This window comes from Oryzias latipes, chromosome 11 (genome assembly GCF_002234675.1).
Source record: "Oryzias latipes chromosome 11, ASM223467v1".
In the NCBI taxonomy this organism is placed as follows: Eukaryota; Metazoa; Chordata; class Actinopteri; order Beloniformes; family Adrianichthyidae; genus Oryzias; species Oryzias latipes.
In genome coordinates, this window is record NC_019869.2 from 3,346,072 (window position 1) to 3,369,417 (window position 23,346).

Below are 23,346 nucleotides of genomic sequence, written 5' to 3' on the forward strand. Positions count from 1 at the left end.
TCCTCTCTATCTTTGCAGATGTTTTGGGGATCCTCCTCTGTGTGGTATTGATCGGCATTGTTGCGTAGATCGCCACAGGCCTTTTGGCTTGCGTCCACGAAAAAGCCCTCCGGCAACATAAGAGACCTAATAAGAGCCAGAAGTTCCACCTGGTGAACTGGAAAGACCTGAAAGCTTGAAAGAAGAATTCAGGAGTGTCTCGGCCCTTTAGGGCATTTGACTTGCACTGATTTTTTCTTTTCTCCAGACTTTGTGTGAATTTTTGATTAGAAAAACAAGGATTGACACCTCACTCGATACCTGGATGTAATCTAATTTAAAAACAAACAATAACTCTTCAATCTGAAAAGGAATATAAGGCGTTTTGGTCCACGCTCTTCAGGATGTTGGTTGAATTGGGGTGACGTGTGTCATCCTACCGTACCTCAACAGTAACCCAAGGAAACCTCTGAGAAACTTTTCCATCCAAAACCAGGCATTCCTAATTACCAGAGCAGTGGCATGAACAAACTCATGCTTGATGAGCTGAGTGAGGAGTTTTAAAGTGCCACCAGGTTATTACTGGGCTCTGCGTGTCCCATTTTCATCTTTAATTTTTGTATTCTGAGTAATCATCTTTTTAATTAAAGGTGACGGTGGCGTGAAATCTCCCTTCGCACCCCCTTTCCACCGCTTTCACAGACACCTGAAACCAATTAGCTACAGCAGATCTGGATGGGGATTAGACACGGGAAAAAGCACAAGTGATTAGATGCAAACATAAAGGCACCGAGAACAAAACAACAGCAAGAAGGGGAGGCGTTAAAATGGAACCTGTCACTTATTCTGAGTAATCGACAGAAAGGTGGAGCAGCGGGGACGGATTGCAGTGGAGAATATGGCCGGATCAAGGCAGCAACATGCTAAGATAATGACTACCTGTGTGTCAGCAGGTAGTTTTCTTTGTTGGAGCCCAGATTCGTGACTGACAGGCACTAAAGCCACCCAGGACTCATTGTCATTCCTGCTGCCGAGCCGGGCAGGGGATCGCAGAGAGCACGAGAGGAGAAACTCTCAGCTGGTCACCACAATCAAGGCCAATTAGAAGAATTTGATTATATGCCTTAATCTCACAGTTAGCTTGTAAAGGAGGCAGACACAGAGTAAGGAGGCTGAGCAGGTGCCGCCGACACACATCATTATCTCTGTCCATCTCTGATTAAGTTTGTCTCTTCTCCTGCTGTGAGCTCTCCTTCTGCAGTGCGTGAAGAGGATCTTTGTTAAAGCAGAAAACAGGTGAAAGGCAAAAGTTAACATTTTCAGGTTCGTTTTCCTGAAGAGATTTATTTACTACTTTGCTAATTTAATCCCCATTTTGTTGCCCCCTGGAGACTCCACATCCCAGGATGAACTTTTCCTATCAATGTTCCCCCATAGTTTTCAAGATCCACACATCAAGTCTGAGATGAAAGTTATTCAAAGGAAGTGATAGACAAGGGGAATTTTTTTCTTTTTCATTTGGAGGACAGACTTTACTTCGTCTTGGATTCCCAGAGGCTCCTTCCAAAACTTCACTTCCCCGCTTTTACGGCTCCTCCTCCTCCTTCCCAGGAGCTTTTTTTCAGCTCTTCTCCTTGTGGATCATATGCTTCATCCTGGACTTCACCAAGATTAAAGTGGCCTCCATTATACAAGGAAATCCTCTAACACAGGCGCCTGGTATTATCTTCATTCTGTGAGTACCTCAGAGTCTTGTTCTTTACGTTTGCCTGCTTCCTTCAGCAGCCCTCCTGCTCGTTTCTTAAGGTTCTGATTGACACACCTGTGTACATTTCAAGATTATTATTATGATTGTAAAAGAGAAAAGCTTTTATGTACCAAAGTACATTGCAAGAAGATCTCACATAATTACTCATTAGAAGACCAAATCACGAGGTGGGCCACTGACACTATAAATAAACAAATAACAAACATAAGTTTCATTTGCATTATGTCAGTAACTGTCTATTTTTTAAACTTCCTAAAATGTTTCTTGCCCTATAAAACATTAAAGAGCTATCTAAGGTACTTTGATTCAATTTTGTTCTGTCTTAATCTTTTTTTTAGACAATCTCAAATGACTGCAGTAATGTTTGCTACCAACTGGATTTTGTTTGTAGTTTTTGATTAGAAAATGAGAGAGGATTCCATTGATACTTGCTGAATCAGTTGCACCAACCGGATGCTTGTCTGAAGAAGGGGAGCAGAAAGTAATTATGGCGACACATTGTGCCTTCTCTGTTTGGACAACATTGACTGAATAAGGCGGCTTGAGTTGGAGCTGGTGTGGTTCAGCCAAATTGCATCTTGATCACTGCCAGTGGGATTTTTGATCACTTTAAAAGCTGCATTCTGTCTTATTCTCAGCTTTTAAAAGAGGCACATGGAATATTTTTCTGTCTGCTTTAGGCTGAAATATGATGAGCATTGATAAATGATCTTCTATTGTTAAAAAAATGTCTAAAGAGTTGCATTTTTAGTAGTCTGTTCTCCTTTAACCTCTAGTTGGAGCAAGGGCAATTTTCACATAAATTACTGCTGCTCACTGAATGTTTTCTCTTTTTTGGGGGGTGGGGGTGTGTGGGGGGGTACTGACTTCAAATCTTAAAGAAAATTGAAAGCGACAGTCCACATAGTCTAGCTCTTTTGAAAAATGTGCCTAGCAGGCTATCTTAGCCTCACCCACATGCTATGGTTGAATTTAGCTGCAGCCATGTGAATACCTAATAATTAGGGACTGACATCCATGAGTTTTTCTATTAAAAAGTTCAGAATTAAAGGTTATTCTGGTCACCTTTTAACGTTTCTTTACTCCAGGTAATGTATAATCCAAAAGAGAATGCATGCATGTAATTATTTTCATTCATGTTAAGTTTTTTTTTCTAACCTAAAAGTAACACATTTAGGATTTCACAAAAATGGTTTATTCCAAAATTTTCATTTTAATCCATTTAATCAAAAGTCATAACATGTTAATTTATACAAGTATTTCCCATCATGCTTTGATTTTAATAGGGAATCTAAATGATGTCAAAATACTACAATCCAGTTTTGGCCTAAAAACAAGGTACGGATGAGTTTTTTTGTCCCACAATGCATCCTGTTATCAAAACCTTTTACATTTATCAGCTTTGTAATGGTTTAAAAGGTTCTCTAAATTTGGCAGCATTTGCTTGAGTGTTTTTTAACTTCTAATCAGAAAGTATTCCAGACAAAAATAATATTTACCCAGAACATCCAACTGATTAACTTCTGTTCTTCATCCTTCATTCTTGGCCATCTTTAGATAAAAAAACAACAACATTTTCTACAGTTGTTTTTAAACCTCTCCTGAATGTAAATTCAAGGATTTGCAACTGCAAGTGCAGCAATTTGAGGTGCAGGCATTTTTTTACCACTTATTATTACTCCTGGTCTTAGTCAAGCTTGGAATACTTGATCAACATTTCTCCGTGCCCATGTTGACTTTCGTCTGCAAGTCTCTGCCGCTGGTGGGAGTGGAAAATGACATGCTTTTACAAAGGTGCTGATGCTCATCAGGAACCTGCAAACAAAAATATCATAGATCCAGTGCTGTACCAACAGTGGCAACCTGTTGGAACTGCAAACTTTAATAACTTGGCCTTTAACCAAAACAGCTTTTTAAGATTCATCTGGTCAAGTGTGTCATGGCTGTTTTATTGTCTCTCTAAAGGTGTTTTGTTTATTAAGAGCATTAAAACATAAAATAGAAGAACAAACCATGTGATTATCCTAAAAGTTGGTCTTTAAAAGATTTGTTGATTTTTTTTTTTGCACTGTTTCCATAACAACAATGACTGGATGTCCAAAGATGTGCCTTTCTGTTAATCATCTTACTGGAGAGTTTGCTGAAACTGAGTGTAAATAAAAGGACTATAATTGAGCCAAAAATCATATGGCTTCATGGGATCCATTTTTTATCATAACAAAGAAAAAGAAGAAAGGGGTTCATAATGCTTACTTAATTTACCAATCTGCATCGAAAACAGATTAAAACTGCAATACATTTTTTTCAAGTGAATAGGTTTTTGTCACTTACTGCAATATCCTTGGTTGAAATTGTACCTTTTTATTTCAGGTACAAGCTTCTTTTTTTGTCTTCAAACTTAAAAGCATTAAAGTTCATCCTCTTTCCACTTTCTTTATCTTAATCCTCTTTTAAAGTCTTTTAGAAATCTTTTAAGTTTCTTGCACCAAATCAAGGTGGTGGTGAAGAGACGTAGGGAGGAAGGTAAAGAGCGTCAAAGAGCGTCATCATGGGTCCTTGCTTGCATAGTCTTTGATTTAATTTTTTTACATTATTTATTTATTTCTTTATTTTTTACGTGATGGTTGTACAAAGCTCTCGAGTTATGTTTCTGTGTGGGAAGAGTGAATCAATACAGCCTACTGCGGTATGTGGAATCCGGCGTGTGCGTGTGTCTGTGTGTGCATATGAGCAAATATTTCTGTGTGTTTAAGGTTCAGCGATGGACTAAAAGTGAGTGAGTACGTGATGTGAATTTCCTCTTGAAGAATGTGGGAGAGCGGCGTGTTGCGAGTCCCCACAGGACCAGATTGTTTGATCGCCGAGGACTCCACGTTTCACGGCTTTGTAATGGAACTGCAGGTGTACAGCGGGCCTCATATATTTACAGGATTCTCATGAATAAGAAGTGTTTGTTTTGAAGTTCAGAAGTCTCCACAAAAATCAAAATATTAAAAAATTGAGTGAACAGTCGTCCCCTGCCATAATGGGGTTCACCCCTTGCAGTCTAAATGCTTTTTTTTAAAGGGTGCATTAGGTTCTGCATCCTGACTGGGTGTAGACCAATGTCAATCAATCACCTTTGTGCCATGTATCAGGTACAGAGTATGTTCACCTTACCAGTTTTACAGAAATCTTCAGTGGGGAGCAGATGTTTTTGTTTTATTCTATAATAAAGGGCTCATTTATCTATAAAACATTTGAACTTTGAGACTTTAAACAAGACAGAAGTGTGCATTTTTTAAGCTATTTTTAAGAAAAATGAATAAAGTATGTGGTGAGGAGATTTACAGCCTTTTAAATTCTATTTTAAAAAATGAAAATAACTACTTTGTAGATTTTGTCTATTCTGTGTTTTTCTAGAACATCCCGAGGGACAACTGGAAATGAGATACGTTGAAGCAGTAATATTATTGTACTTTTTGTAGACTAAGACTAATTTTAAAACCATTTTTGTACCAGCATTAGGGGTAGGCATGTATCTTAGAAATGCACAATTTCTTTTTTTTTAGCCATTGAGTGTATATAATAAAACACAGGAAAGAGATGTTTAACTTATTACAACAATCTAAACTGAAAATGCATCAAATAAAGAGCATGTATATGAATAATAGCATACTATTAAAAATAATAAGGACATGGTGGCTGACTTTAAAAAACAACAACAACCATGCCACATTCAAAGTAACTTACATCCCCTTTCTTTCAGTTTGAACTGCCATAGATCGTTTTGGTTTGCTGCCATGTGATTGGCTGATTAGAAATCTGTGTTACCGGGCAGTTGGACAGGCGTGAAGTGGCCGGTGAGTGCATGTTTTTCTTGGGCTGCCTGAACCCTCACCTGGAACCTGGGAACTCGTCTACACAGACTGATAATACACTGAACCTCTGCAGAATAATTAAATCAGCTTGAAATGGGGACATTCCCATGAAGCGCACAGACTGTTTTCAGTGGCCATTAAACACACCGCCCTAAAGAGTTTGACTTGGAATGGGTCCACCTTCAAACTGGGCCAAATCCATCTTGATTCTATTAGTTACCACAATCAATTGCTGCTCTAAAAAGCCTTCTAAAATCTGAGGATGCTATTACCTGTAGATGGAAATGGAAGATGGAGATAAACATTGTGGAGCCTCCGTCATTTTTTATTCTTTTCCTTTTCGGTTCTTTCTACCCAGGTGGTAAACAAAAAAATAAAAAAAGGGTCAAACCTTTTCCATCAGTGAATGTGTTTCATGGTACGATTACAGATAGAATGATATTTGTTCTCTGTGCGATTCTGGAACTTGATCGTTTCTTTCTTTTGGCTCATGGAGACACCTTAGCAGCTCCATGCTTAATATGAAAAAATAAAACAGGGACGGAAAACAAAATCGGTTTTCTAAAAGTCCAAAGTTCTATTGAGATTACAAATTAGGCCAACTATCTTCTTTTAACAATTTCCCATCATCAATTTCAGGGTGAAGGCTATGCTTCTAGTACAAACAGGACAAGTTGACTCAAAGTGCTACTTTTGTGCAGCATGCAGCTCACATTACATCATATCTGTCTTAGTTTTTTTTTCTTCCAATGCAAGCCTAGAAGAAAATGTTTGATGAAAAAAGCTCCTGTGATACCTTAAAGCACAGAGATGGCATTGAACATCGAGGCCTGACAGTAAACATGCAATCGTTTTCTCCACATCACAGGGAAGGCAGAAAAATGACAAGGCAGTGATTTTCCTTTCTTGCTCTACACTGTTGGGACATGTTAAAAACCTAATCTGTATTTCTGTATTTCCTTTAAAACCATGTGTTATTTTTTTTAATCTTCTTAACCATATGTATTTATGAATGGAGAATGTAAACACTGGAGCTGAAGCTCTGGTGTTAAAGGCTTAAACACTGAAAATTGTAGGAAATATTTTATTTTTTATAAACAGAAGCTACTGTATGGTTTGGTCTTTAAAACGACAGGTCAGTTTTAAATTCTTTATTGTGAAGCATCTGCATATTTTCCAAAAACCCTTGAGTTACTCTTACCTGTTTTGAATTACAAAATATGCAATTTGCCACTCAAGGATACAAGTCTAGTCTGCAATGAGCAGGTGTCTGTTTCATAAACATTCCAGCACAGAAATAAATCTTTATTTTTTTTTTTTTATTGATTTATTTCAAGCATTGTAGTCAAAGCAAGAATTTACACATATTTATCAAACTCATTACAGAAATGATGAAATGCATAGATTAAAAAGACAGAAAACAAAACAAAAACGTCACTTAAATCACATTTGCTTAATTAAATACAGTGATCATTAACTGAAGTATAAGTAGAGTTTGATTTATTGCTTGAAAAGGAGTGGGAAGAAGCAAGCTTATATAATCCCACCCCTACTGAGTTCATTCATTTGATAGTTTTACAGAGTTTTAAATCCGGTTCTGATCAGATAGATTCTCTTGAAATAACAAAATCCAGTGCCTAGAAATGATTGATCTTCAGAAAACATTCATTCATGATTTCAGTAAACAGTAACGGTACCAATATGTAATAATAATTGATTATCATTAGAACACATGATCACATTAAACCAGTAACTATTGCTACACATTGCAGATCAAGTAAACAAAATCAATAGCTTATTGGTTGTAATTTAAACATTTGAGTAATCATTATTGCACATTAAAATGTAACACTCAGTGGTTGTAATTAAAAGAGCTTTGATTATTTCACCACAATCAAGTTCACACGTATATTTGGAATTATTCAAACACCTGTTGATCCTTAAATCCTCTTATCTTCATATCCTGAAATAAGAGTTTCTTCATAGATTTTCTTAAATATTTGAATATTTGAACTTTTTTGAGCTCATTACTTAAACTGTTCCAAAGTTTAGTGCCACACACCGACACACAGAAACTTTTCTTTGTGGTTCTTAACAGTTTGATCTTGAAGTTCCTACATCACCTCAGCATGTAGCCTCCTTCATTTTCTAAGAACTGTTATTGGATATTGAATGATAATCTCAGACAAGCCTGAATATTTATGCATTTGTATGGAATCAAGTAAATGCATATTCAAATGAGCATAAAATGTAATGGAACCCCTGTTCACCTCCACAACCCTCTGTTTGTCTAAAGATCCATAAACCCCTATTGTAACAGTAAAATCTGTCCAACATGAGAGGCCTTCAGCTCTGATATGCTTGCTCAGCTGTTGACAAGGACCAGATAGAAAAAACAAAAAAATCATGCTACCAGTTTACCAGTTTTGTGCTTGAAGCCAACATAAGTTCCATGCAGGTATAAAAGTATTTGATAGACTTGACTTACTAGTTGGTTTTGGACTTAAAAGTCTCTTCATGTTACAATATTACCCTTAGTAAAAAAGTAGTACATTTAAATTAAATTTATTAAGTATACTACAATTATAGACCATGTACATATAGTATACTAGGTATGCTAATTGGATACTTCTGAATTAAAAAAGGAACATTTTAAATTTACTTTTCATACAATACAGTAAAAAGTATATAAATAAAATTATACTTTATTAAGGAAGTTGAAGTATACTGTCTCACTTTTAACACATATACTGTAGTACACTTGAAACTGACTACTTTTCGCTAAGTGTATTGTAGCTAAAAAAAAAAATCATGCACAGCACATACTTGTAATACTACTCAAAGTATTCTGCATATTTTGTTAAGCTATCACAAATATGACAGAGTGAACATTCTAATATCTACCTAAATATACATTTGACCTTAGCAAAAAGTAGTAGCTTTAAGTTTATTTTGAGTACACTTGAGTATAAGTATAGCAAGTATGCTGTACAGAATGTAAATGTACTGTGGGACATTTACTAACTGAATACATCTTTGAACTAAACTGGAACATTTCATGATTACAACTTATAGGTGGAAAATAAAAAGTACATTTTAAGTAAACTGCCTCCCATTTAGGAAGAATACTTGCAGTACCCTTAAAAGAAGTAGTTCTGTTAAATGGTCTTGGAAAAAAGGTCTCCAGTACAGGAGTTTTTAGGTTCAAAGCTTTGGGTGTGTTGAGTACAATAATTCAAATTCCGAAGAGGAAAGGAGGCCAGATGGATAAAGGGCAGAAGAATATCTCATTATTTGTAAAGGTGTGTGTGAGTGAAGGAGAACAGGATGGCATGGAGGTGTTGAATTATTGACACCTTTGCAAGTGAGGAGCAGAATCCTAAAGTGATCTAAATGAGAATATGTTGGAGCCCCAGATGTTCCACCTGCCATTGTTGTCATTGGCGTTACACCTTCTCGCCGCCTGCACCAACCATGTCATTTGACATTTTGACTGTTGAAAAAAAATTGTGCATTCCTTCATGTAAGGAAAAAAAATTGGAAAACTCTACAAAAAAATAGTTAGAAAAGAAACCATTTATTCATGCTACAGCACTTCTGTATAAAATGTGATCACATTTTGATGGAACCTCAACGTATAATAATAGTGACATACCTTCATACATGGGTCCCCCCACCTGGAAAGAGCATTTCCAAACAGCCCTCTGCCTGGAAGAAGACATTTGGCTTTTTGATCTATTTGTTCCCAGTCACCTCTTCTGTATGTCATCATATCTATTTCTACAGATACCCCATCACCAACGAGCATTGGTGACATCTATCAAAGTCTATCAGTGCCTGCTGCGAGCATTAGTGCATGAGCATTTTCTGGCTGCAGATGGATAAATCTGTCTCTGTGTTCGAGCAGCGGTCTTTCTGTTCACGTATGAAAATGGACGCCCCGACCTCTCCACGAGATGAATCGAATCCTCCCCGAGGCCCCGATCTCTTATTGATCTTGCCTCCAGAGTGCACTTCAAGTATCGAGGGGGAATAAAGATGGAGATAAGGTGTCTTAAAAATATGGAACTCGCATAAATAAAGATCCTAAATCCCAATATATAACATGCAGAAATGATAATATTGACAAGAGAAAAGACTAAGTGACAAAAGCTTTTACCAGAGGCTCCTTTGATAACTGTTTCAAAGTTATTGTTGCATCATTTTTTTTTCTTTTAAACTAATGATAGTCAAAATAAAATGTCCAAGCTATAGTGTTAGTATTTTTGTACATAGTAACTGAGCACAATTTAGTTTGATCAAAGTTTATAATAAAGTTTATGACTGTGAACTACATTCACCTCATCTTTATCCCCCTTCTTGCCATCAAGTCTCACTCAGTCCTTGATTTTTTTTCTTCTTCTTTTAAATCCCACAATACATTTAAAACACTAAAAGTAAAACTCTTAATCCTAATTTATGCAGGACAATGTTCTTTTAAATGTAAACCTTTTATTTTAAAATTGCCTTTTTTTGCAAATGTTTATGGGTTTTTTTTCCAAATCAAACCTCCAAAAAGATGAATTACCGGTAAAAGTAAGTTTAATTATTTACTATATATATATATATATATATATATATATATATATATATATATATAAATATTAATTGCTCTTTTCCTCTTTACCAAATACTTTTTTACATCTTAAGATAATAAAAGTTTAAAAGTTTCATTTCATTGATGAATTGTAGCCTCATTCACCCACATTAAGTGTTTGCAAAAAGAATACCAGACAAGAGCTTAAACGTTATCTTGACATTTGATAACGGGAAGTGAGTCTCCTTCAACGTAAAATACTTTGCAGATTCAGCTGATTTGTATTTCTTTGAACTCAGTTCACAGTTTCAGTTTTTCTCCTTTTTGATCCAAAATCCTTCCATGTATGCATCTTTTTTTAATGATCTGTAATCTGAACTTTACCATGTGTGCCCACTCCTCAAGCAGCTCCGTATTGGTTAAAATCTGGTTGACAATAGACAGGAATACATTTTAAGTAAAAAAAAAAGGAAAAATCTAAGTACTTTTTGCTACCTTTGAATTTTATTTTTTACAAACATGAGAGAAAATCTGCAGATTACCAATCATTACGTTGTGGAGTTACAAAGAATTTGTGCTTCACAAATATTTCGTGGACTTCCAATGAATCGGGTTAAAATTTAGGTGGGTTTGCATGTTTAGTGTATGATTTCTGAATGAAACTTGGGTGACGCTGTTGTGCAGAGACTCCCATTGTTGCCCAAAGGTCACCAATTCTTACAAAGCTGCTTCTTGCAAAGTAAAAAAAAAAAAGAAGTTTCAAATGGATTTGAAACAAGTTTATTACGACAGCGCTGCTTTTTAACCTTCAGGTCCAGAGCGCTGGAATCTCGCAGAACTGAAAACACCAGAGAGGTTTCAAGCGCTTTGGTAACTCCCTTCAGAATTGGTGTAAAGACATTCACAGGGCAAAGAGATACGACCCAAAGTTTCACATTAGTAAGTGGGAACTTTCAGATTCATGATGAACTTAAGCTATATGATGTGTGTAGATTACATCACCACACCCCAGCATTACAAGTCTCTATGCAACTTGCATGAATAATATAGTTTTTAACCGTTGAGAATGAATTTCTGTACTTTTTGAAATGTTTTTTTCAGGCTGAAGCAAGAGAATATTGTCAATCAGAATTACTCTGCGTTTGTGCTGCAATAAAAAGCTACTCTGGAGCTTGACCTCATCAAACAGCTGCAGGTTGTTGACAGCTCATGTTTTAAAAAGACAAAGCCTCAACTCTCTGCAGGCCCTTTTTTCCCCTAAAAAACAAAAAAGAAAAACTCCCGCAGGCTTCAAATGCACACGGATAAAAAAGGCATTGAATATGTGTTATTGTGTAGCATAATGTAACAAAGCTAATTGAGGGATCGGCCAATGAGTCTGATCAATCGGTCTTCAATTGTTGACCTTTCAGCCTGTTTTTTGTGTTTTGCTAGATGTAAAACTCCCAAGACACATTTTTAATCCATCTAAACAGGAGAATTATAATCAATTACTGAGTGTACTGGTGGCACAAAAAGTACCTATTTGTTTAGAGGCTTAGATTGTATTTTTCTGGTCATAATCTTTATCTGAAGAGCATGACCATAAAATAGGAGCCTGTCAATACACTAATAACTGTAGAAAATGACAGCGCCATATAAAAGCTGCATAAAAAAGGTGCGTTACAATGGCTCTCCCAGCATTTCAGATAGTTTTGCTCCAACGAATCAATGAGAACAATTAGTAAAGAATACGCTCTGATCGTTTAAATGTCTTTGGTTGTGCTGCAAATCAGATGCAGACTGTGTTACCACTGGAAATGAACAATTGAAAATATCATCAATACTACCAGAGCATTTCATCTATACAGGTTTACCAAACACAATACCTACAAAGTGAGCACTATTTTAGTCTGACGCCCATAATAAATGGAAGAAACCAGTCATGACGGAGGGCTTATTTTTCCAGAAACATAGCATCATTTCAGGGTTCGACATTCTGCATCCGGGCCAAATTTTGTTGTCGTTTTATTAACTGGCTCCACTACAATCGATTTATTAGCTTCTGAGGAATTTCTACCACAGGGTTTAGTAACTTTGTTTGGAAGAGAACAGTAATACGCCTCTGAGGGTTGGTATATTTTGAATCTTTAAACAACCAAGTTTTAAATAAATACATTTATGTAAATTTTCAAAAGTTACAAACCAGATTTAACTCGATTTCAAGTACTTAATCTGACAGTTACAGTGCTACATTCAGTAAAAAAAACTGCTTAATTACAAAAGGCTTTTAATTTGGCAAACCCTGCAGAACATAATAAATGATCAAATGCACTTGTGAATGGGGGTAAAAAATGACAGGCCCAGTTTAGTTAATGAATTGCTGCTCATATTAATGACATAATTAGGAAAGAAAATGATGTTCCATTTTGCTAAACATGAAAGCTTAACCAAATTGCATCAACTATTTGGAGACTTTGGGAAAAGAAAAGAACAACTCCTAAAAATCCTGTCTGCAATTTTATAATCTCAGTTTTTTTCAAGAGAAAAATGAAATAAATGACAAACATGTTTATTGTCTGACACTTGGTGCTTATGTTTTATGTTTATGCACGAAAGAGAAGATCAGCAAAAGGCTGGCAGGTTCTCGTTTAAAAACATCATTAGAGATCTTCATCTCTGTTGTTTTTTGTCATTTGCATGGGGAGGATTGTCCTGCGGTGGCTCTGCGTGAGTAAGCAGGTGGTGGGCGGCTTCTGAAGATGCAACTCTGCTGCCTGCTTTTGTTTCTGCTTGACATAAAGGCGAATGTAGAGAAAAACGTGAGGGGAAAAAACAGGAAAATGTTTTTTTTTGTGTGTGTGTTGGCCACTAAATTTTGTGAATTCTCTGTATGAAATCAGACCTTTTGAGGGCAAATTTGGAAAAAGAGGCACATTTTAATTTTATTTTTTTATACTTTATTTATCCCACAGTGGTAAGTTGAAATGAACCGCGCTCGGGAGGCAGTAGCGTTAAGGGTCTTGTCAAAGTCAAACCAACAAAGTCAACCGTGTGGCAGTGAAGATTATTTGCAAAGCTCCTTTTAGGCAAAGTAAACATGCAAAAGCTTTTGAAGCATGACTAAAAAGGAAAGAAACTTCAGAAAAATTGAGGGAATTGCCAAATTTTGAACAAAATCATCAGAAAATATCCAAGTTTGGACGTAAATATACGGTAGATGAAGCTGAAAAAATCTGAATTGATCAGGAAACCGGTTCCATCTGTGTGGCAGCACAGCAGCTTCACTCTGTTTGGTTTTGCTCTCAGAATAAACCAGTTGATTGTTTCTTGCTGATCTGAGAGCTTTGCTGGGTTTGTGTACCACCAGAAATCTATGAACTAGCACCAGTCCTTTGTATTTTATTGGTGGTCCCTACAAGGACTTGAGAACTCGATCAGCTCTCGTGGTTCTGGTCCAGACTTTGGCTCAGCCTTGAGGCACAGTAGAGTTAGTTGAAGGTTCTGATTGGCTGTATAGATCGCTGCAGCAAATGTCAAAGTAACAGCACTTCCAATTCATGCTGGCACAGTGGTTGGCTCTCTCGCCTCACAGGGAGAAAGCCCTGGCTTGGAGTCCCAGCTGGGACCTTTCTCTGTGGAGTTTGCATGTTCTCCTTGTGCATGCATGGGTTTTCTCCAGGCACTTCAGCTTCCTCCAACAGTCCAAAAACATGCTTCATAGGTTAACTGGTTCCTCTAAAGCAGGGGTGTCAGAATCCAGGCCTTGAGGGCAGCTGTCAAACATGTTTTCCAATCAACTTGCCATTAAAGCTCCTTATCCAGGTATTTAGAAGCAGATAAGGCAGGATTTCTGAAGAAAAAAAAACAGCAGGAGGCCGGCCCTCGAGAAAATGAACATCTATTATCAACCAAATATGACAGCCTTAAATTGACAGATGATTCTAATAAGTTCTCAAGAATGCTACCTTTTTTTTTTTTGCAATGGGATTATATTTCTGCTATGCAGCCTGTGTAAACCTCTTAATAGAAAGACATTTTTGTATTAATATTTTGGTTTGTTGTGACGGTTCTTTTTGGAATATATCCTAAACCAACAGTAATCTTGTTTAATGTCTTTTTTAAAATGTGTAAATAAGATATGAGTGAATAAATGAACAAAGGTATAATCTAACAGACAATCGTTTTTCTATACTTTCTGACTATGTTTATGTATAAATGATCATAAGGACATGACACAATGTGAAAAGCACCCTTTTTGATTTTTATAATTCCTATATGACTTGAGTTCATGTTGAAGATGAAGGATTAGGACTCCAATGTTCTACCAGGCAGAATGACAGTATTTTTATTTACTCCACACTGCAGAAAAACTTTGAGAGATAATATTTGATAAGATTATTTGAGTTTTACCTAAAATCACTGAATAAAGGAGAAATTGGTGAAAAAGGTGACTCATCGGTTTTAATATTTTAATGCCTCAGTAGAGTTTAAATGAACACTCTGTGTGAAGTTACACAATAAAATATCACTTTCTACACATCAGATCTTCAGAATCACTTGTTTTAAGAAGTTTCTGACATATAATTATGTACGACTTTGATCAAATGGAGCAACGCTGTGCCTTGATTTATGATTTTACCTAAAAATAAACTGGTAAACTAAGGTATTTGACTCAGCTTCAGCATCTCTGAGGCTCTGTTTATTCCACCCCTGTTGACATCAAACACAATAAGACGGTTTAAAAACAGGAACATAAACATCCTTATGCACGTTGACTAGAACCGGATAAAGTAATGCCATCAAAGTGGCACCTTTGTTGGGTCTGAGGGAGTCATGTAATGACACACGACTGTTGCTGTTCCTTTTATATCTAAAAGCCTGTGGGAGCCGGGCGCCTTCTCTTTAGGCATCATAAGCCTGAAAAGCTCAATTCTTCCACGCCATTTATTTTAATTGGCACAAATAAGGCTGCTTTACAGCAAAGTTGAAGCACAGCTGGATTTGTTTTTTTAATATTTGCTGTCAGGTTCCCAGCTTGAATCCCTGAGTTTAAGCGGACTAAATTATTTTAAAGCGGCAAAAAGGCTCCAGTTGAGGCTGCAGTTGCTTTGTTTTCACTGAAATGACAATTACCCAGGTTGTGTCGGCTTTTTTAATACCTAAAACTACTAGTGGAAAATTTAGTTATAATTTTGGAAAAAAAAACAATTAAAAGTCTCACTCCTCATCTTTTGATCTATTCTAAAAATGTTCCCAGTGGTCTTTTGAATATGATTGGCATTTTTAGGCAAAATCCACGAAGCTGTGTCTCTTTTTCAAAGACATAGTTTCTGCATCGTGGCAGGAGTTCATTAGAAATTCCACTCTGAGTTGTGGGCAGGCCTGCCCCCATTTCCCATCATCCCCTTGATTACACTATCTTGCTTAGCCCTCCAATCTAACATTACCGGTGCAGCAAAAATGGCAAGTAATATTGGAGTTATCCAGCCGTATAGTTTTGAGCCGGATGTCAGCTCGGACGATGAAAACGTAGGTGTGTACGGATATAATCGTCTGCAAGCAGATGCATCGGAATGGAGCGGAGCAGGGAGCTAGCGGCTTGATGTTATTGGTTCTGTCACACCAACAAGCTCTTTTAACAGTATGTTTTCATCTGCTCTATTTTCAATAACATCTGAATAAAGAAAAACCCAGAAATGTATTTTTAAGCTTAACTTTCCTATTATATGTTCTCCATCATAGAAAAAATACTAAGATTATGTTAAAAACGGTAAAAGCACCATTCACCTTTAAACAATGTTGTATTAGGATTTGCTTTAATTGAAATCTAAAAAACTTTGCGTTAAGACTTAACATGTAGTTTCGTAATCTTCCTAATGCTCAAAGACGTTATTTGATTTGTATAAAATCAATAAAAGTAACAAGTTATTTGGTAAAGGAGAAGGTGTGCACATCTTTCCTCAAGCAACAAATATGGAAACTCTTCAAAGTGTCTGAAAGCTTCTCTGAGTATTTTTAGCATCCTTAGGGATTTCTGATATGATTGTTTTAAAGCCGAAAGAAAAACACAAGTTCATTATTTCATGACTGGCGGTCTCAAAACTGCAATAAAATTGCATGTAATCCGTTCAGTAAGGTAGACCGTTGCTAGGCTGCCGGAGAAGGCTTTTGCATGTTTGCTGTGTTAGTCATGTTAATGAATGTAGCTGCTGCTGGCCCCCAGCTAGGAGTAAATTGCAAATCAGTTGGTTTGAGTCACAGCTCTGCTCAAAGTTAATAGGGAGTATTCAGGGACAGGTTGTTGCTGTTTGTGTTGAGTCCCGTCGGTGTTATAGACACCACAACAAGCAGGAAGCAGACAGCAGCTTGGATGCAGCAGAAGAATCTTTATCTGTTTACTTTTTAACACATAAGGTGTTTTTTTGTGTTCAATCACATGGGAGTGAAAGAAACGTACTGCATCTGATTTGGCTGGGTGTTCAGATTTGTGTCAATCTGTTAAGTAAACCAGAATAATGCCTACATGACTGTTTTTGGTTTTTTGAGGTCACATTTCTGGGATTTTGAAAAACTTAAACTTAAAGTGCTACCCTCTACACCTAATCCACATTTCATTCTACACACTACAATAAATATCACAATCTGTTTCATCAAAACACTCCAAATGTCGATCTTTGAGCATCATCTTTTATAGAATATATTAAAACTGACAGTCACAGATCTGCCTAATTTCAGGGGACACTGTATAAAAATTGAAACGTATTTCTGAATCAGCTCAATTTAAACCAGAGTTGTATATTTACAAAAAGCTGACATTTTATATACATATTGAAATAATAACAAGAGCTGTTTGCAAAGGCAAAGTAAAATATATATATATATCTAAAACTTGAAAAGTTTTCAAAAAGTTTAACTAAAATAATTTGCTGCTGCACTTTTTCAGAATGTGTTTTGAAAAAAAACAAACATTTTTTACATTCTGTTTTTAAATTTCAGTTTTTTATTCCTTAATTTATTTTTGACAGTACCAATTTAGGAAAACCCAAAGAAATGGAAGTCAAACAAATTACAAATTTGAAGAAAGATTGAACGCGTGTCACATGCCGGTTGTAAATGTAGCAATATACCCATTAACATGGTAGCCAGGAGCCCCCACTTCTTTAATCTACAATAGTAGAGGATGGACGCTGTTTGTAAAGAACACTGTAAACTTGCAATTGTGTGAAATCTTTTTTGAAGAAAAGATTCAACAATGAAAGTCACACAGTTGGAACAAAAGATTTTATTTAAAGCGCAGTTGTCCCTCCAGCTCCACATTTTAGTACGTCTGCTAGTCAAAGATGTCTAGAAGCCGCGAAGCGCTCTGTATGTTATTAGCTTACAGGACGTGAACACGTATGAGGACCAGACTACTGTAACATGAATGATCTGGTCTGAGAACATGTATGCAATGATAATGTACTTCATTGGCTTTCGCCATTCACGTAGAGTATGAATGTATTACAGCTCAATGACAAACAGGAATGCGTAAAAAGGTTGTGTACCAATATAAGTGACAAGGATAATGTTGGACAATCATGGTTATGGCCCTAACTCAAGGCCTCTGTAATGGCCAATTAAAGCTGACATAGTGTGGAGTAGTCAGACATGTGGAGATCAGAGACACGCAGGCGAGCAGGCCACTCGTCCTCTGGAAGAGGTGGAAGCGGGCGTTTCTCAGAAGGCTGCAATACCAACTTTGATCTGTCCAGTGCTTCCCCTTCATACTTGTTCGTCTTGTCAGCAGAGTAGAACCTCAGGGTGAACTTTCAGATTGTGGAAGTGACAATTTAAGAGTCAGGAGATGTGTTGTGCATAAAATATTTCCAAAACACCATTTATGTCAAGGTGACCTGGGCATAAAAAGCTTTTAACATCATCTTTGGTGCTCACCTCTTGCTTCTTTAAATCAATATTACTTTACAAAAAGTACTTTTGGTGACAAAAATGTCATATGCTCATGCATTGTGTTTTAAATGCTGTCAAACATGCTCATACAGTGCTTTCCAAATAATTCCTATCCTTGGGGAGTGAGTAATTCTAGGCAGCACAGAGCTATCCTCAAAGACCCCTCTGAAGAAAAAAGTGTTTTTGGTGTTATTAACAAGATCTTGTGGGATTAAACCGATGTTTAAAGAAAATTACCGAGGTCAAACATGTCATTTATTAAACCATCCAATGAGAACTACTTTTACCCGTCAATGTACACCTTTCTTTTATCCCGTCTTTTGCTGGATTTTTCAATTACAAGATTTCTATCTCGGTCTTTTTGCTTTTAAATCTTTAATTTCCCCCTCATGAATCATGTTGCTTGTTGTCCTTTCTATAATTCTTCTCCATCTAACTTTCTATTTACTTCGTTTTTCTTATTTAGCTTCTTTGGGTTTCTTACTCTCTTCTCTTGTCCTTAAGTCATTTGTATTGTTTTTAAATTGACTGCCCCTCCTCTTTTTTATTGCATTCTCAATTACAGAATCTTTGATTCTCCTACACCTGTTGTACTTTATTTATTTCCTTTCTACTTTCTCTTCCTCCTCTGTTTACCATCTGCTCAGGGCTTTGCTGGGCTTTTAATTACGGCCTGATTTCCCAAAGCTCTGGCCATACTGTCCTTCCTCCTCCTCCCGTCTTCGCCGTCACCGGTGGCCTTGGCGGAGGTATTCATCTTGCTGAGGGGATAGGCTGCGTAGGTGCTCAGAAATAAATGTCTATGCCTCCAATGAGCTGAAAGACTCCCCTGACTCCTCTTCCTCACCCCAGGACACAGCTGGTAGGTTGACGAGGGACAGGAGTTTTATTTACTTTGGCACAGCTCTTATACACAGCCAGGGATGCAGTCGGTGAAAATAGCTGCAAGACTGAACCTGTTGGTTTTCTTGTTTTCTACTTGCATTTCTGCAGCAAGTGGTAAAACAGTTGGCCGTTGATTAAATCTTCCTTGCTAGCCGTAGTCTTTTTCACTGGAACACGGGTGTCAAACTGAAATTCCCAGTGGGCCAAAAGGAAGCAGTGAAGCAAAGTCACTGGCCAAGCTCAATATTTATTGAAAAATTAACTGAAACAGATATGCAATGTTTAACCTTTTCATTTAGTGACTTCTTATGTTAAATGCATTCGTTACCGCCAAGTTGGCTCTGCACACAAGACAAACAGGTCTGTCCTATACACAGTGTATTCTTGAATAGATAATATGTGGGTCAACATACTAGCAAAGCATTGTAGGATTTGTAGTATTAGCGATATACTCATTTGATAAGATGTCGCGGGCCAATTATAATTACACCTCACACCAGAATGTCTTTCTGCCAAAAACCATTTGTTTTTGGGAATTACAAAAAAAGGATAGAAAAACACAAGAGCTCTTTACAGCTTTCCATCACACTGAATTTAGTTAGTCCACTAAATGACTGACCTGCCTGTCCATGCATGACAGTTTATGGAGTGTGGGACTTCAGTTTAATAGGGGAGGTTGTGGCAACACACATAAAATAAAATTGGACTAGTTTTAATTTTAAAGTCCTTAAAATCTCTGCAGAGATTCATTAACTTTAAGCACTTTGGACAGAGAAATGCTCTCCATGTTGCACATGAATCGATCCTACTTTACAGCTTTATCAAATGACCACGGAATCATCTCAAATCAGTAAATTGCAATATTTCACCCATAAATATGTTTTACTTTTTGGTATGATGTAAAATAATTGGATTTTACTGTGTAATTATTATTATTTTTAGTTTGTCCACATCTGTGCAAGTCTGCTCTGTTTTAGCATCTGTCCCTTTAAGGACCCCTCCTTCTCCGGTCTGAAAATCCCAGTCTGCTCTGATTGGCCAGAGTTTGAGGCAGTTGGTTGTCTGAGGGTGTGCCAAACTAGCCACTGGGCAGGCATTATGCAAATGTATTTCATAATCATGCTGCCAAGTCCAGGAGGAAAAGCCTGGACTGCAAATGAGGTGTTTCGGGCAGTTTAGGAGCTGCGTGGGAGAGAATAGCTCCCCTTTGGTGTGGAGTTTCAGCTTTCTAACTCCGGATCGAATACATGCACGGAAATCTCCAAGGCCAAAATGGAAACCCACCAAAAATATTTGCATTGGCTCCGACTTGTGAATGAGAAAGTATAGAAATGTCCTCTTAATGAAATGACCACCTCAGTGTTCTATAGAAGGCTTCCTGGGATCAGACAAAGATGGTGAATAACACTGAGGGGGGAGGAAATGAAGATTGGCCTGAAAGGTCAGAAAACAAATGGCAACCTGTTTTTTATGACCTGCAGGGCTGGCAGGTGAAGGATGTTTTTTGTTTTGTTTTTCAATGAAAGTGAGCTTTATTCTAATTCTCAAATGTGTGTGATATGATTCATTTGTGAAGTTGTGAATATCTATTGATCCGTTGTAAAAGTGATCCCAGTGGTTTTTTAATTATAATTATGTTGTTTTTAGGAAAAATACTATGTCGTTCTTTAGGACACTGTTTCTGCAGAGCGGCAGGAGTTCATTAGAAATTCACTTCTGACTGTTGGCCCACTGTAAGCCCACCCCTGCTTCCCGACATCCTGCTGTCTACATGCTCTCCCGCTAGCTTACTACGGTGGCCCTGAAGTGCAAATCACTCGACCTCAAAAAAATTGAAAGATCACGACAGTAAAAAAAAGTAAAAAATGTATCAAATTTTAGAAAGCAAACTGAAATGTTATAAAAACAAAACTTAATGAGAAACGAGAAACTGGTTAAAATTATGGAGAAATGCCATCATCCAGAGGATCACAAATGTGTTCAACAAATACTTTTACACTTTAAATTGGATCATATTTTAAAGATTTATCTTAAGATGTGTTTATCCACAGTAATAAAAAAAGCTCCAGTATTGCTTCATGTTAAAACTATTTGACATGAAGCAATACTGGCTACCATCTTCCATCAGTTATGTCCAATAGTATCTACTTTTTCCGATTTATCATTGTTTTGTTTTTCCAACATTGTGTTCTGGAATTTTTCCAAAATGTTTTTTTTTTTGTTCTTCACGCTTTTGTTTTTGCAATGTTGTCTGAAAAGTAAAACTGTAGTTATATATTGTTTTTGCTTAATTAAGTGTCGTTGTGATCTTTAAGTGTGATTTTCCCTTCAGGGCCACCGTAGCTCATAGCCGTTCACACGCTGTGAAGGCATCGTAGCATGCTACACCATCAAACATTACAGGTGGAACAGAAATTATAGCTATCCAGCTGTTTTTATCCAGATTCCAGCTCAGATGAGGAAAACGAAGACTGACATTAATCAGTCTGCAAGTGGATGCACCAGAATTTAGCAGAGCAGGGAGCTGGTGGCCTGATAATTGTAGCTCTTACGTCACTGCTAGCCTTTTCAAATGGCATTCACTCTGCTTCTAATTCACAATGATCTAACTAAAGAAATACTCAGAAATGCAATTTAAGCTGAATTTCCTTGTCCTTTGTTATCAGAAAAAAAACATTTTGATTATGTTAAAACACCAAAAACATGATTTTCATTGCAGTGGGTTTTTAAAACAGCATTTCAGACTTTCACAGAAACATTCAAAACATCTGTTTATTCAAAAGAGGCATACGGGCATACATAATTAGTGATTGAATTTTTTGTGTGTAAATCAGAGAATTATCATAATAAGGCATGACAAGATGCTTGTAGTGGAGAAGGCACTGAGCATCAACTCCTCCTCTGGCTAAATTACATTTTAATACTGAAGAGATAAGCAATACATGATATGAAAAAGTGTGTGTGCAATAATTAGGTGAGAAAAACATGACTTGGTAAGACTAAGAAGGTAAAAGAAGGGTTTTTAGCAACATAAGTGAGAAATTCTACCCTCATTTATTTTTAAGCATCTTTTCTTCTGTTAAATAGGACTTAAAAAGTTTGATTTCTTTAGGTTTTTGTTAATGTATGTTCTACATTTATTTCACATTTTTGTATTAAGATGTATAAAGACAAAAACATATATGCTTCTTGATGCTACTAAGGTTTAAGATTAGCTGTAGTAGCCTAATTGTTTCATGCTAAACTGTTATTTTCTACCGATTGAATCACTTTTTTTGCAGGTTTTATATGAAGTATTGTTTCTTTTTTTAACTGCTGCATGGTTTTGGTGCACTCTGATCCATACAAGATTTAAGAGCATACATCCTCTTTTGCTTCCCGCTCCCTCTTTAGATAAATATTTTAAAAATGATCTAATTTAAAGTGTATATTAAGTGTTGAACACATTTGTAATCATCTCCGGTGCATGTGGTAATGAGGCCACAAGCGTTATTAGAGGAAAGCCCTTGTCACGCATTCAGCTCGGAGCAGCCTTCAGGAGCTGTTTTGAATATTTGGATGCCTTTTCAAGTGCAAATGTATGTTGGAGAAATCCAGTTTGTGGGGAGAGTCGTCTGGCTGTGAACCTGATGGAAGCTGAAATGTGTCGACAGCTGTTTTTTCAAATTTTGTTCACCCTTGACTTTAGGTTTCTGTAGAGAGTTAGCTGCAAAACCAACGGAACCTTTTGGGTTCCAGACCTACACTCCTCAGCTTGGTGGAATTAAGTAACTATTGAAATGTGTGAGGGAAAAGGAAACAAAATACAACTAAGCGTATCTATTTGGAATGTCTATTTAGGATTATTACTGTTAAATTAGATACAGTGGTATGAGAAAGTTTGGGCACCCCTGATAATTTTCAAGATTTTTCTTCATAAATCATTGGTTGTTAAGATCATCAATTTCAGTTAAATATATCCCATAGCAGATTAACACAGTGATATTTGACAAGTGAAAGGAAGTTTATTGGATTTAAAGAAACTGTGTAATAATTACCTAAACAAAAATAGGCAGGTGCGTAAATGTGGGCACCCCAACAGAAACATGCCATCAATATTTAGTAGTTCCTCCTTTTGCAGAAATGACAGCCTCCAATCGCTTCCTATAGCTTCCAATAAGGGCCTGGATTCTGGTTGAAGGTATTTTGGACCATTCCTCTTTGCAAAACATCCCCAGTTCAATCAGATTTGATGGCTTCCGAGCATTGACAGCACCACAGATTTCAATCATATTCAGGTCTGGAGACTGAATATGATCGTTCCTCTGCATGAATGCCTTTGTAGAATTAGAGCTGTGTTTAGGGTCATT

General features: G+C 36.8%; 1 protein-coding gene across 2 annotated transcripts in view; it reads left to right on the forward strand.

Annotated features, from left to right (window-relative positions):
- Positions 1-23,346, forward strand: part of LOC101155942 (glutamate receptor ionotropic, kainate 5) — a 250,105-nt gene that overhangs the window by 12,384 nt on the left and 214,375 nt on the right. For both annotated transcript variants that reach the window (XM_023960344.1, XM_023960345.1), the window contains exon 2: positions 19-1,714. The gene's annotated coding sequence lies outside the window, so the exon portion shown is untranslated. The remainder of the gene's footprint in view (positions 1-18; positions 1,715-23,346) is intronic.